Here is a 15,867-nt window from a genome sequence, read left to right as displayed (position 1 = left end):
ACTGCTAAAAAGGTTTGGCTAGTTACTTTCTCGCAATTGTTCTCCTAATGCATAAACTAAGAGCTTCTTGGGCCTTCCTTAGCCAGTTAACCTACATGTTCCCTAGTTCAAGCTAAGGCAGCTGTTACCCATGCAGGAGTCATTAAGTTTTATGAGAACGTCAAACATGCACAACATATAAGCTTTGACTATTTCCTTATAGAGGTCGCCCAACCCCACTACCAAGAATAATCCCTTATTCCCTTGTTACTTGTGGTTTAGTGTCTTTGACTATTTCACAGCTAAACCTAACAAATAAACTAGATGCAATTACCCTAAGATGGCCAGTCAAAGGATGCAAACAACTAGTGACGGGTTCTAATAGATAGTGGAAATTTAATACATGCAAACATCAAACTAACAGACCAAGAGACGGATAAACGATTTGTTAGAACATGCAAATCCATTAATCGACCTACAACTAACATGCAAGATAGAATAACTAACCTACATACTTAATTTAAATAAAACAAAACAGAAACAATAAACAAAGTCCCAATTGATGCTTAACAATTAAAATCAGAAACGCAAAACTAAAAGCATAAACTAAACAACTAAATCAAATTGCATAAACTAAAAGAAATCAGAACCGTGCACTAAATAAATTCAGAATCATAAACTAATTAATTTCAGTAGCATAAACCAACAATAAAATAGAAAACTAGAAGGAAAAAGAAACAAAATCAGAGGTGCAAACACTAGGGTGGCTGCGGCAAGGAGAGAGGAAGAAGGAGGCACCTAGCAAGCAGGAGGAACTCACGGCAAGGTGAGCTAGGGCTTGCGACAGCAGGCTGGTCCTTCTCTCTCTCACTTGTCACGCACCTTTCTCTCTCTAGAACCCTCTGAATTCGGCCCTCTTTCACCTTCTCTAACTTCTGAAAATAAAAACCTAAAACTGAAAATTAAACTAACAAGAGGCAAGAGTGATTTCGGCTGGAGTGTAGGAGGTGAAAAAAAGTGATCCCTAGGGTTCTGAATTAAGGGGATATAAATAGAGGTGCAATCCTTGAGAGGCAAGGAAGAGAAAACTTGCGGCTGCTAGGGTTTCTTCTCCTTGTAGCTTGCGGCATCAGCTAGGGTTAGGGCTTGTGGGCTTGCGGCAAGGCTTGGTCCTCTTGGGCTTAAGTGCCGCATGCAAGTCAGCTAGGGCCCCCTCCCTTGCGCATGGGCTGCTGGTCTTGGACCTTGATGTGCTTTGGGCTCACATGTGTTGGGCTGAAGTGGCTTGCACAAGATGGGCTAGGGTTTCACTCCATGGGCTTCCACCTTGGGCTTGCATCTTGGGCTTGCGCATGGCTCTTTGGCTGCTAGGGTTTGCATGGCATGCATGCGCATGCATGGGCTGCCATCTTCCTCCTTGCGCATGGTCTTTGGGCTGCTAGGGTTTGCATGGCATGCATGTGCATGCATGGGCTGCCATCTTCCTCCTTGCGCATGGTCTTTGGGCTGCTAGGGTTTGGGCCCATGCATGTGCATGCATGGCCCATCTTGGTTCGGCACCCCTTAGGCCCATGGGCCTTTGACTTTTGACTTCCCATTTTGCCCCTCATTTCCATTTGAATTCAAATTCATTTCTTCCCTCCATTCATTTCCATGGATGTCCACCACCTTCTAGAAGCTTCTGGAACCTTGACTTTGTAAAGTTGACTTTGACTAACATTTCCTGGTGCAACTAGGATTCCTTGAAAATGAGAGATTCCTTATCCATTTCGACTTCTTGTAATGACCATATTGCCCCTGGGGTCTCCTAGTGTCATTAGGACTCCTTTCCCTAGTTGGGTTAGGTTTCCTAGTTCAACCAGGATTTCCTGTTCGAATCAGGATTTCACATTTCTGGCTCCGCAATAATGGTTCTGGACTTGATGTTTCCTAGTGTGACTAGGAATCCTCATTCGACTAGGATTTCTGCACTTTTCCTGGTTTGACCAGGATTTCACTCGTTTTCCTGGTTTGACCAGGAAATGTCCCAAAATGGCTCCATTTGCTTCTTTTTCTCATTTCTGCTTCATTTGACCTGAAAATACAAAAACAAGACAATAAACACAAAATATCGAGTTCTAACACTCTAGGTTAAGGAATTAGTATCATAAAGTGATGAAAAATGCACACTCATCAGGTACCTCTGCATTGAAGAAACACATAGATCATATTTGTAAGTCCTACCCCAGATTGAATGATAAAATGCAAAAGACATTGTCTTTTGACCAAACATTGAACAATTTAGTGGCTAGGGGGTCTAGTAAGGATGATTGTCTCAAGGCTTGTGTTGATTTCTCAAGGATTGCACCTCTATATATACCCCCTTAATTCAGAACCCTAGGACCTCACTTCTCACTTCCTACACTCCAGCCAAAATCTCTTAAGTCGCTAGTTTTATTTTCAGTTTTAGGTTTTTATTTTCAGAAGCTAGAGAGAGTGAGAGAGAGCCGAATTCAGAGAGACTTAGAGAGAGAGGGTCGCGTGACAAGTGAGAGAGAGAAGGAATCAGCCTTGCCGCAAGCCCTAGCTCACCTTGCCGTGAGTTCCTCCTGCTTGCTAGGTGCCTCCTTCTTCCTCTCTCCTTGCCGCAGCCCCCATGTGTTTGCATCTTTGATTTTTATGTTGGTTTATGTTTCTAAATTTATCTAGTTTATATTTCTGAATTTATTTAATTGAGTTGCTGAATTTAATTAGTTTAAAGCTTTGGTTTTGTTCAATGCATGTTTCAGATTTTAGTTAGTTTATAATTTTCAATCTAGTTTAGTTGTGGTTCTAACTTCAATTCGTGCATGCATTTAATTCCGTCAACTTTGTGTTTCTGATTTTATTGTTAAGCATGAATTGGGATTTCATTATTTATTGTTGCTGTTTTTATTTATTTAAATTAAGTATGTAGGTTAGTTATTCTATCTTGCATGTTAGTCGTAGGTCGATTAATGCATTTGCATGTTCTAACAAATCGTTTATCCGTCTCTTGGTCTGTTAGTTTGATGTTTGCATGTATTAAATTTTCACTATCTATTAGAACCCGTCACTAGTTGTTTGCATCCTTTGACTGGCCACCTTAGGGTAATTGCATCTAGTTTATTTGTTAGGTTTAGCTGTGAAATAGTCAAAGACACTAAACCACAAGTAACAAGGGAATAAGGGATTATTCTTGGTAGTGGGGTTGGGCGACCTCTATAAGGAAATAGTCAAAGCTTATATGTTGTGCATGTTTGACGTTCTCATAAAAGTTAATGACTCCTGCATAGGTAACAGCTGGCTTAGCTTGAACTAGGGAACATGTAGGTTAACTGGCTAAGGAAGGCCCAAGAAGCTCTTAGTTTATGCATTAGGAGAACAATTGCGAGAAAGTAACTAGCCAAACCTTTTTAGCAGTCAAACTTTAATATGTTGTGTTCAAATTAACTGTCATTAGCCTTGGATGGTTATTGCATGCTTATCTGATTTGAAACCGAAAACTTAACATTGCAAGATAGAATAAAGGGTGTGTGCGTGTGGTGATGTGTGCGTGTGTTTCCATCTTCTAAAACCCCCCATTTAGTTATTCTAGTGATTAATTACATTGATTTGTTGTTTATTAACCATTCCCTGTGGGATCGACCTCGTGCTTGTACGTTTTGCTACTGATGCGATTCGTGCACTTGCGAGTTTACTTGGAATGAGATAATTGCTTATTTTGTTCTAAGAAAACACATCAACAAGGATGCACTTTTTCATGTTAGAATTAGCGTGTAAGACCTATTGAATCACAGTTGTTGCTAAGAACGCACGAAAACGTAATTTCAATGGATATTTGGTCCAATTTCATCCAAATTACACCAAAACGTTTTCGATTGGCAAGAAAGACATGGGGAAGCACTTTCTCATGTTAGGATTAGCATTCTAGACCAATGGAACCACATTTGGTATTAAGAACACACGAAAACGTCATTTCGGTACATACTTGGTCTAATTTCGTCCAAATTGTACCAAATTGTTTCCGGTTGGCAAGAAAACCATGAGGATGCACTTTCTCATGTTAGGGATTAGTGTTCTAGACCTATTGAACCACATTTCGTGTTAAGAATGCACGAAAACATCATTTCGGTGCATACTTGATCCAATTTCGTCGAAATTGCACCAAAACGTTCCCGGTTGGAAAGAAAGACATGGTAAAACCCTTTCTAATGTTAGGATTAGTGTGCTAGAACTATTGAACCACATTTCGTATTAAGAACGCACAAAAACATTATTTCGTTACATACTTGGTCCAATATCGTCCAAATAGCACCTAAACATTTTCGGTTGGCAAGAAAGACTGGGAGAAGCACTTTCTCATGTTAGAATTAGCGTTCTACACCTATTGAACGACATTTTATGTTAAGAACTCACAAAAACTTCATTTCGGTGCATACTTGGTATAAGTTCATCCGAATTGCACAAAAACGTTACCGGTTGGCAAGAAAGACAGGGGAAACACTTTCTCATGTTAGAATTAGTGTTCTAAACCTATTGAACGACATTTGATGTTAAGAACTAACGAAAACTTCATTTCGGTGCCTACTTGGTCTAATGTCGTCTAAATTGCACCAAATTGTTCCCAGTTGCAAGAAAATCATGGGGATGCACATTCTCATGTTATGGATTAGCGTTCTAAACCTATTGAACCACATTTGATTTTAAGAACGCACGAAAATGTCATTTCCTTTCATACTTGGTCTAATTTAGTCCAGATTGCACCAAATTGTTCCCGGTTGGCAAGAAAACTATGCGGATGCACTTTCAGATGTTATGATTAGCGTTCTAAATCTATTTAACCACAAATGGTGTTAAGAACGCACGAAAACATCATTTCGGTGTATACTTGGCCGAATTTGGTCCAAATTGCACCAAATTGTTCCCGGTTGGCATGAAAACCATGGGGCTGCACTTTCTCATATTAGGATTAGCGTTCTAGACCTACTGAACCATATTTGGTTTTAAGAACATACGAAAATGTCATTTCGTTGCATACTTGGTCAAATTTTGTGCAATTGCACCAAATAGTTACCGGTTTGGAAGAAAGACAGGGGGATGCACTTTCTCATGTTCGGATTCGTGTTCAAGACCGATTGAACCACATTTGGTGTTAAGATTGCACAAAAACGGCTTTTCGTTGAATATTTGATCCAATTTCGTCCAAATAGCACCAAACGTTCAAGGTTTGGCAAGAATGACATGGGCAAACACTTTTTCATGTTAGCATAAGCGTTATAACTTATTGAACCACATTTGATGTGAAGAACGTACATAAATGTCATTTCGGTGCATACTTGGTCTAATTTCATCCAAATTGCACCAAATTACATGACCTGTTGCAAGAAACACATAGGGATGCATTTTCTAATGTTAGGATTAGTGTTCTAGACCTATTGAACCACATTTCGTGTCAAGAACGCACGAAAACATCATGTCGGTGCATGCTTGGTCCAATTTTGTCCAAATTGCACCAAAACGTACCCGGTTGGCAAGAAAGACATGGGGAAACACTTTCTTATGTAAGGATTAGCATGCTAGACCTATTGAACCATATTTGGAATTAAGAACGCCCAAAAACGTCATTTTGTTGCATATTTGGTCAAATTTCGTCCAAATAGCATTGGAATGTTCCAGGTTGGCAAGAAAGACATGAGCAAATTGCACCAAATTGTTCACAGTTGGCAAGAAAACTGATGAGTATTCATTTTACATTATTTTATGATACTAACTCCCTAACCTAGAGTGTTAGAACTCTATACTTTTGTGTCATTTGTCTTGTTTTTGTATTTTTAGGTCTAATGAAGCAAAAATTGGAAATAGGAGCAAATGGAGCCGTTTTGGGACATTTCCTGGTTAAACTAGGAAACGAGCAGAAATCCTAGTCAAATGAAGATTCCTAGTCACAAGAGGAAACATCAAGCCCAGAAGCATCATTGTCAATCCAGAAATGAGAAATCCTAATTGGAGCAGGAATTCCTGGTTGAACTAGGAAACCTAATTCTACTAGGAAAAAGAGTCCTGATGAGAATAGGAGTCACTAGGGGCAATATGGTCATTATGAGAAGTTGAAATGGACAAGGAATCCTACATCTACAAGGAATCCTAGTGGGACTAGGAAAGGTTGGTCAAAGTCAACTCTATGAAGTCAAGGTTCCAGAAGTCTCTAGAAGGTGGTGGACATCCATAGAAATGAGGAACGCAATGGGAAAGTCAAAGTCAATGGTCAAGGGTCAAGTCATGCAGCCATGCACAAGCTAGAAGGGAGGAAGCCCATCACGCCTACAAAGAGAAAGCCCAAGGAATCCTAGCTGAAAAAGAAGTCAAAACTCTGGAAAATAGAGCACCAATTTCGACAGCAATTTTGTAATTCTCCAGAGAGAACCAGGTCGCTTGCCATATATGGTTGGAAAGATACGGATGTTAGCTTCGCAAAAAATTTTACAGATTTCGATTATGAGTTTTCTAGCTCAAGATATGGCCATTTTAGTGGAGGTAGCGCAGCAGTTCCACGAGCTGAAAATAAGTTACGCCCAAAAAGAGCCCAAATCAGCCCAAGACCCACTTTTGGCCGAAAATTAGAAGTTTCAAAGAGCAAGAAATTCACTTAAGCCCATGTTCTTTTAATGAAACCCTAGCCGCACCTTGTCTTCTTTTTGCTTCCCAAGGAATTTTCACCTCACCTCTATAAATATATCCTATTCTCTCATTGTTTAGGGTTCCCATATTTTTATATTTTCAGAATTTAGAGAGAGAGGGGGAGGCCGAATTTCAGAGAGAGAGAGTGAGAGGGTGGCGCCACTTGAGGGAGAATGAGAGACCATGTGCCGCAGCCCTAGCTAACCTTTGCCGTGAGCCTCCTTGCTGCTATGTCTCTCCTCTTCTTCTCTCTTATGCCGCTGCCACCCTCTTGTGATGTTCTTTGTTTTTCTTTTGATTTTCTTCTTTTTCTTTAGTTAATTAGTTGTTCTTGCTTTCATTGTGGATTTAATTATTATAATGGAAGTTAGATCTTTTATTTTCTTTATTATTATGTTTTGAGTTTTTTATTGCTTTGCTAAGATGGATGATAAAACTTCAATTGTGAGTTATGCAATGGTGACACTTGTGATTTAATTTGATGCATGTAGTAAATCCTTGATCTCTCGTAAAATTGATTCTATTTGTTTGCACCCTTTGACTAGCTACCTTAGGGTAATTACATCTAGATTATGTTGTGAAATTAAATATGCTCAAAAGGTTGATAATTTCAATTGGCAGCAAGTGAGTATCCTAAGAACATACTCATGAGAAAAGGGATCATTGGATGTTCATAGGTTACATTAAGGTGGGTCTATGCTCCATGTGTTTACCGTTTTCACAAAACTTAATGACTCTTGTATGGTTAACATGCGCCTAGGGAATGCCTTACAAAGCTCTTAGGACACATGCAAGTTAGCTGACTAGGGGAGGCCTAAGAAGCTCCTAGTTTATGCATAAGGAGAACAATAGTTAGTAGTGTCCTCAAAAAGGCCTTCGGCTGGTAAACTTTATTACATTTATGCATTATCTTGAATTTCTTGGTTGTATTTCCATCAATTGGTGTGGATTCTGAATTCTTAGCATTGCAATTGTGTGTGTGTGTGTATGTGGTGTGTGGTGTGTGTGAGTTTAACAATCTACAAACCCCCATGCCGTGTGTGTGTGTTTGGTGATTCTAATTGGTAAGTTGAATTGGTTTGATGTGTATTTACCTATTCCTCTTGGGATCGACCTCGTACTTATATGCTATGCTTACATGAGCGATTCGTATACTTGCGAGCTACAACTTGGTATTCGTTTCTAAATTCCAAGTAAAACAAATTGTACAAAAAGGAGCAACAAAAACTATAGGCATGATGAGTGTTCATTTTACATTATTTTATGATACTAACTCCCTAACCTAGAGTGTTAGAACTCGATATTTTGTGTTTCTTGTCTTGTTTTTGTGTTTTCAGGTCAAATGAAGTAGAAATGAGAAAAAGAAGCAAATGGAGCCATTTTGGGACATTTCCTGGTCAAACCAGGAAAACGAGTGAAATCCTGGTCAAACCAGAAAAAGTGCAGAAATCCTAGTCGAATGAGGATTCCTAGTCACACTAGGAAACATCAAGTTCAGAACCATCATTGCAGAGCTAGAAATGTGAAATCCTGATTCGAACAGGAAATCCTGGTTGAACTAGGAAACCTAACCCAACTAGGGAAAGGAGTTCTAATGACACTAGGAGACCCCAGGGGCAATATGGTCATTACGAGAAGTCGAAATGGATAAGGAATCTCTCATTTTCAAGGAATCCTAGTTGCACCAGGAAATGTTGGTCAAAGTCAACTCTACAAAGTCAAGGTTCCAGAAGCTTCTGGAAGGTGGTGGACATCCATGGAAATGAATGGAGGGAAGAAATGAATTTGAATTCAAATGGAAATGAGGGGCAAAATGGGAAGTCAAAAGTCAAAGGCCCATGGGCCCTAGGGATGCCGAACCAAGATGGGCCATGCATGCGCATGCATGGGCCCAAACCCTAGCAGCCCAAAGTCCATGCGTAAGCAGCAAGATGGCAGCCCATGCATGCACATGCATGCCATGCAAACCTAGCAGCCAAGGAGTCCCATGCGCAAGCCCAAGATGCAAGCCCAAGGTGGAAGCCCATGGAGTGAAACCCTAGCCCATCTTGTGCAAGCCACTTCAGCCCAACACATGCGAGCCCAATGCACATCAAGGTCCAAGACCAGCAGCCCATGCGCAAGGGAGGGAGGCCTAGCTAACTTGCATGCGCCACTTAAGCCCAAAGGACCAAGCCCTTGCCGCAAGCCCACAAGCTCTAACCCTAGCTGATGCCGCAAGCTACAAGGAGAAGAAACCCTAGCAGCCGCATGTTTTCTCTTCCTTGCCTCTCAAGGATTGCACCTCTATATATATCCCCTTAATTCAGAACCCTAGGGACCTCACTTCATACTTCTTGCACCAGCCGAATTCTCCTTGCCTCTAGTTTATTTTTCTGTTTTAGGTTTTTTTAGTTTCAGCTTTTAATTTGATTATTGTGAGGGTTAGCCGAAGGGTGAGAGAGAGAGAAGAGTGGCGTGGCTGCAAGGAAGAGCAACCCTAAGCCGCAAGCCCTAGCTCACCATAGCCGTGAGCCAATTGCTTGTGCAGGTGCCTCTCTCCCTTGTCTTGCCGCAGCTCCTCTTGTTGTTTTCCTTCACTTTTCGTTCTAGTTCTCTAGTTTATTATTGGATATTGGTTTCTGAATTTATTTAATTTATGATTCTGATTTTCTTTAGTGCATGGTTCTGATTTCAATTAGTTTATGCAATTTAATTTAGTTGTTTAGTTTATGCCTTTAGTTTTGTGTACTTTGCGTTTCTGATTTCTTTAGCAAGCATGAATTGGGACTTTGTTTATTGTTGCTGTTTTTATTTATTTAATTTAATTATGTAGGTTAGTTATTCTATCTTGCATGTTAGTCGTAGGTTGATTAATGGATTTGCATGTTCTAACAAATCGTTTATCCGTCTCTTGGTCTGTTAGTTTGATGTTTGCATGTATTCAATTTTCACTATCTATTAGAACCCGTCACTAGTTGTTTGCATCATTTGACTGGCCACCTTAGGGTAATTGCATCTAGTTTATTTGTTAGGTTTAGCTGTGAAATAGTCAAAGACACTAAACCACAAGTAACAAGGGAATAAGGGATTATTCTTGGTAGTGGGGTTGGGCGACCTCTATAAGGAAATAGTCAAAGCTTATATGTTGTGCATGTTTGACGTTCTCATAAAACTTAATGACTCCTGCATGGGTAACAGCTGGCTTAGCTTGAACTAGGGAACATGTAGGTTAACTGGCTAAGGAAGGCCCAATAAGCTCTTAGTTTATGCATTAGGAGAACAATTGCGAGAAAGTAACTAGGCAAACCTTTTTAGCAGTCAAACTTTAATATGTTGTGTTCAAATTAACTGTCATTAGCCTTGGATGGTTATTGCATGCTTATCTGATTTGGAACCGAAAACTTAACATTGCAAGATAGAATAAAGGGTGTGTGCGTGTGGTGATGTGTGCGTGTGTTTCCATCTTCCAAAACCCCCCATTTAGTTATTATAGTGATTAATTACATTGATTTGTTGTTTATTAACCATTCCCTGTGGGATCGACCTCGTGCTTGTACGCTTTGCTACTGATGCGATTCGTGCACTTGCGAGTATACTTGGAATGAGATAATTGTTTATTTTGTTCTAAGAAAACACATCAACACATCCCCTTGGTTTTTCTTGCCAACCGGGAACAATTTGGTGCAATTTGGATAAAATTAGACAATGTATGCAACGAAATGGCATTTTCGTGCGTTCTTAAAACCAAATGTGGTTCAATAAGTATAGAATGCTAATCCTAACATGAGAAAGTGTTTCCCTCATTCTTGCTTGCCAGCCGGGAATCTTTTGGTGCTATTTCGACGAAATTGGACCAAGTATACAATGAAATGTGGTTCAATAGGTCTAGAATGCTTGTCCTAATATGGGAATGAGTTTGCCCATGTCTTTCTTATCAACCGGGATCATTTTCTTACTATTTGGATGAAATTCGACCAAGTATGTGTTGAATGTTTTCTTAGAACAAAATAAAAACATATCTCATTCTAAGTATACTCGCAAGTGCACGAATCGCATCAGTAGCAAAGCATACAAGCACGAGGTCGATCACACAGGGAATGGTTAATAAACAACAAATCAGTTCAAATAATCAAAAGAATAACTAAACATGGGGTTTTAGAAAGTATGGAACTCACGCACACATCACCACACGCACACACCCATTATCCTATCTTGCAATGTTAAGTTTTCAGTTTCAATTCAGATATGCATACTCTAACCATCCAGGGCTAATGACAATCAATTCAAACACAATGTATTAAAGTTTGACTTTTAAAAAGGTTTGATTAGTTACTTTCTTGCAATTGTTCTCCTAAGACATATATTAAGAGCTTCTTAGGCCTCCCCTAATCAGTTAACTTACATGTTCTCTAAAACCATTACCAAGAATAATCCCTTATTCTCTTGTTACTTGTGATTTAGTGTCTTTGATTAGTTAACAGTTAAATCTAATAAATAAACTAGATGCAATTATCCTAAGGTAGCCAGTCAAAGGACACAAACAACTAGTGACGGATTCAATCAAATAATGAGAATTTAATACAGGCAAACATCAAATTAATTAATCAAGAGACGGATAAACGATTTGTTAAAGCATGGCATCTCTGAAAATCAACCTACAACTAACATGCAAGATAGAATAAATAAACTACATAATTAAAATAGAAAATAAAGTCTGAAATATATAAACAAAATCCCAATCCATAACTAAAATAAATTCAGAAACACAAACTTAAACTAAAATCAGAATTCGAGAAGAAAAATTAAAGAACAATGAAGAGGGGGCTGCGGCAAGACAAGGAAGAGAAGGGAACCTCACACAAGCAGGTGGCTCACGGCTAGAGTGAGCTAGGGCTTGCGACAAAGGCACCTTCTTCCTTGCTGCCACGCCTGATGAGTGTGCATTTTGCATCACTTTATGATACTAATTCCTTAACCTAGAGTGTTAGAACTCGCTATTTTGTGTTTCTTGTCTTGTTTTTGTATTTTCAGGTCAAATGAAGCAGAAATGAGAAAAAGGAGCAAATGGAGCCATTTTGGGACATTTCCTGGTCAAACCAGGAAAAGTGCAGAAATCCTAGTCAAATGAGGATTCCTAGTCACACTAGGAAACATCAAGTCCAGAACCATCATTGCGGAGCCAGAAATGTGAAATCCTGATTCGAACAGGAAATCCTGGTTGAACTAGGAAACCTAACCCAACTAGGGAAAGGAGTCCTAGTGACACTAGGAGACCCCAGGGGCAATATGGTCATTACGAGAAGTCGAAACGGATAAGGAATCTCTCATTTCCAAGAAATCCTAGTTGCACCAGGAAATGTTTTTCAAGGTTCCAGAAGCTTCCAGAAGGTGGTGGAAATCCATGGAAATGAATAGAGGGAAGAAATGAATTTGAATTCAAATGGAAATGAGGGGCAAAATGGGAAGTCAAAAGTGGAGGGCCCATGGGCCCTAGGGATGCCGAACCAAGTGGGCCATGCATGCACATGCATGGGCCCAAACCCTAGCAGCCCAAAAGCCACACGCAAGGAGGAAGATGGCAGCCCATGCATGCGCATGCATGCCATGCAAACCCTAGCAAGGAAGAGGCCATGCGCAAGCCCAAGGTGACAAGCCCAAGATGGAAGCCCATGGAGTGAAACCCTAGCCCATCTTGTGCAAGCTACTGAAGCCCAACATGGAAGCCCAACATGCAAGCCCAAAGCCCAAGACTACCAGCCCATGCGCCAAGGAGGGACCCTAGCTAGGCTAGGCGTGAGCCACTCAAGCCCAAAAGGGAGCAGCCCATCACGCCAAGGCCTAGTCCAGCTGGACCTAGCTGAAGCCGCAAGGCACTAGGAGAGAAACCCTAGCCAGCCGCAACTAGCTTTCCTTGGCTCTCAAGGAAAGCTTCTCCTATTTAAACCCCCTCTTATTCAGACTTTAGGATTCATTCTTTTTCCCCTCCTCCAGCCGAATTCTCTCTTCTCTCTCCCTTAGTTTTATTTTGCTGATTTAGGTTTTTAGTTTCAGATTTTCATTCTTGTAAGGTGAGCCAATTTCAGAGAGTGGTTTAGAAAGAGGGTGGCGTGACATTGGGAGGGGAGGATCACCTGCTGCCGCAAGCCCAAGCTCACCTTGCCGTGAGCCAATTGCTTGTGCTGGTGCTTCCTTATTCTCCCTCCTTGCCGCAGCCCCCATGCACTTGCACCTCTGATTTTTGTTTTCTTTTTTCCTTCTAATTTCAGATTTGATGTTGGATATTGGTTTCTGATTTTATTTAATTTAAGTTTCTGAATTTAATTAGTTTATAGTTTGGGTTCTGATTTTAGTTAGTTGTTATTTAATCTTGCAATCTGATTTTGTTTATTTATCTCTCTATTGCTTTTAATTCATGTTGCTGATTTCCATTTGTTTATGCTTTTAGTTTCTTTAATTTTGCGTTTCTGATTTCATTTAATTGATGCACTGTAGAGTAGTTGTTTAGTTTATGCTTCTAGGTTCATTTAAGTTGCGTTTCTGATTTCCTTTTGCAATCATGAATTGGGACTTTGTTTACTTGCTGCTGTTTTATTTCTTTTATTTGTTTTATTTAATTATGTAGGTTAGTTATTCTATCTTGCATGTTAATTGTAGGTCGATTAATGGATTCGTATGCTTTAACAAATCGTTTATCCGTCTCTTGGTCTGTTAGTTTGATGTTTGCACATATTAAATTTCCACTATCTATTAAAACCCCCGTCACTAGTTGTTTGCATCCTTTGACTGGCCACCTTAGGGTAATTGCATCTAGTTTATCCGTTAGGTTTAGCTGTGAAATAGTCAAAGACACTAAACCACAAGTAACAAGGGAATAAGGGATTATTCTTGGTAGTGGGGTTGGGCGACCTCTATAAGGAAATAGTCAAAGCTTATATGTTGTGCATGTTTGACGTTCTCATAAAACTTAATGACTCCTGCATGGGTAACAGCTGCCCTAGCTTGAACTAGGGAACATGTAGGTTAACTAGCTAAGGAAGGCCCAAGAAGCTCTTAGTTTATGCATTAGGAGAACAATGGCGAGAAAGTAACTAGCCAAACCTTTTTAGCTGTCAAACTTTAATATGTTGTGTTCAAATTAACTGTCATTAGCCTTGGATGGTTATTGCATGCTTATCTGATTTGAGACCAAAAACTTGACATTGCAAGATAGAATAAGGTGTGTGTGCGTGTGGTGATGTGTGCGTGTGTTTCCATCTTTCAAAACCCCCCATTAGTTATTCTATTGATTATTTGCACTGATTTGTTGTATATTAACCATTCCCTGTGGGATCGACCTCGTGCTTGTACGCTTTGCTACTAATGCGATTCGTGCACTTGCGAGTAAACTTAGAATGAAGTAATTGTTTATTTTATTCTAAGAAAACACATCAACAAGTTTTTGGCGCCGTTGCCGGGGAATGGTGTCTAATATCAATGAATTGGTGTAATTAGTCATTAGAATTAGGTTATATTAGTTAGATTTCAGTTTTTGCTAATTTTTAGTTTTTAATAAATGCCATACCTTTATTTGCATTCTTTCTACTGATTGTGTGTTTTCTCTTGATTAGGTGTGTTTTATGAACCCTGAGCTTGTTGCTAGGTTGGAGAGGCTCAAGAACGAAGCTTTAGGTGCATCACAAGTCAGCCCGCAACCTAGTGCATCAGATTCGAGTAGTGAAGAGACTGAGAGTGTCGACATGGCTGAAGCAAATGAGATAGTGCCGCAGCCCCTGAGCCATTTTTCAGCACCTTCGCTGCCCACTCAACCATCATGCATTCGGTATGCCACCATAGCCACTGATTTCGAAATCAAGAGTGGTCAGATTCATTTGTTGCCGAGCTACCATGGGCTGAATGGGGAGGATCCGATCCACTTTTTGAAGGAGTTTTCCGGGGTTTGTGAAGCCGCACAATTGAGGGGCCTGAACGCTGATCAGTACCGTTTGAGGATGTTCCCTTTTGCGCTTAAGGACAAGGCAAAGAGGTGGTTGTATTCGCTGCCCAGTGGTTCCATTTCGACATGGGATGATCTTTCGAGCAAGTTTTTGAACAAGTTCTATTCCATTTCCAAGACTAATTCGATTCGGAAGGAGATCCTTGGATTTGTGCAGAAGGCGGATGAGCCATTCCATGAGACTTGGGACAGATTCAATGAGTTACTTACTAGCTGCCCACACCATAACCTATCTCCTTGGTATGTGATTTGCTGTTTTTATCAGGGATTGTTGGAGAGAGACCAAGCCAAGGTGGATTCGGCATGTGGTGGTGCATTCATGTCCAAAACGGAGGATGAGGCTACAGAATTGTTTGAGTCGCTTTCTTTGAGTTCTCAACAATGGGATTCCAATCGTGCAAGAGGAGGACCAAAGAGAGGGTTGTATGAGGTAGCTGATGTGCCGAACACCATGGAGGGACAGATTATGGAAATCAAGACTATGGTGCAGAAGTTATCTTTGGCTCAAGAGGAAGAGGGAAGGACGCAAGTAAAGGAGATGGCAATGTCAGGCTGAAGACAGAAAAACAAGCGCTTATTGGGAGGCAACCCAAGTTTTTGTTTCGAATAATGGAGGAGAAGTCATTGAGGACCAAGGAGGCCGCGCCTACCCTTGGAGTGTCCACGCTTGCGTATGCAAGTAAACAGTTTCTTTATTTCGCTTCATAAGACAATTTCTCATTTTGGTGTGTTTATTTGGTTTTGGATATTTGCAATCTCCCGTTTCGCTTAATTTGATCATTTTTGCATTTATTTCATATACATTGAGGGCAATGTATCATTTAAGTGTGGGGGGAAAGGCAATTGTCATTTGTTAGTGTTTTTAGGTTAGAACAAGTGTTTAGAGTGTTTTTGAGCGTTTTTAGAAAAAAAAAAAAAAAAAAAAAAAATTTTCGTTTTTGGTGTTTTTAGGTTAGGAAAAAACTTTTTCTTGTGTTTTTAAACTTAGGGTGTCAAAACCCACATCAAAATGCACGTTTTCATTAGATCTCATTCACCTTAGTGATGGATGTGATTCTTTTGAAGTGTGCGACATTGTTTTAAAAACAAAAAGTTTTTGAGTCATTTCGGTTTTTCAGGTCGTTTTGAGTCCCCAACTAATTGATTTGAGTGTGCATGATTGTTATGAGCATGTTTTAGTATTGTGTGTATATTTGGTGTTCTTTTCATTCTAATAGTGTTCCATAACATATCTT

The 15,867-nt window shown here is 40.0% G+C and overlaps 1 non-coding gene across 1 annotated transcript; it reads right to left on the bottom strand.

The window, feature by feature from the left end:
• Positions 1 to 14,756: 14,756 nt before the first annotated feature.
• On the bottom strand, positions 14,757 to 14,863 carry LOC147280156 (small nucleolar RNA R71). Its single transcript, XR_015123735.1, has one exon. It is a non-coding gene; the product is annotated as a small nucleolar RNA R71 (small nucleolar RNA).
• Between the last annotated feature and the right edge of the window lie 1,004 nt (positions 14,864 to 15,867).

Source organism: Dryas octopetala, chromosome 7, assembly GCF_963921425.1.
Source record: "Dryas octopetala chromosome 7, drDryOcto1.1, whole genome shotgun sequence".
In the NCBI taxonomy this organism is placed as follows: Eukaryota; Viridiplantae; Streptophyta; class Magnoliopsida; order Rosales; family Rosaceae; genus Dryas; species Dryas octopetala.
Note: the sequence above shows the minus strand (reverse complement) of the source record. Positions and strands in the feature narration are given on the sequence as shown.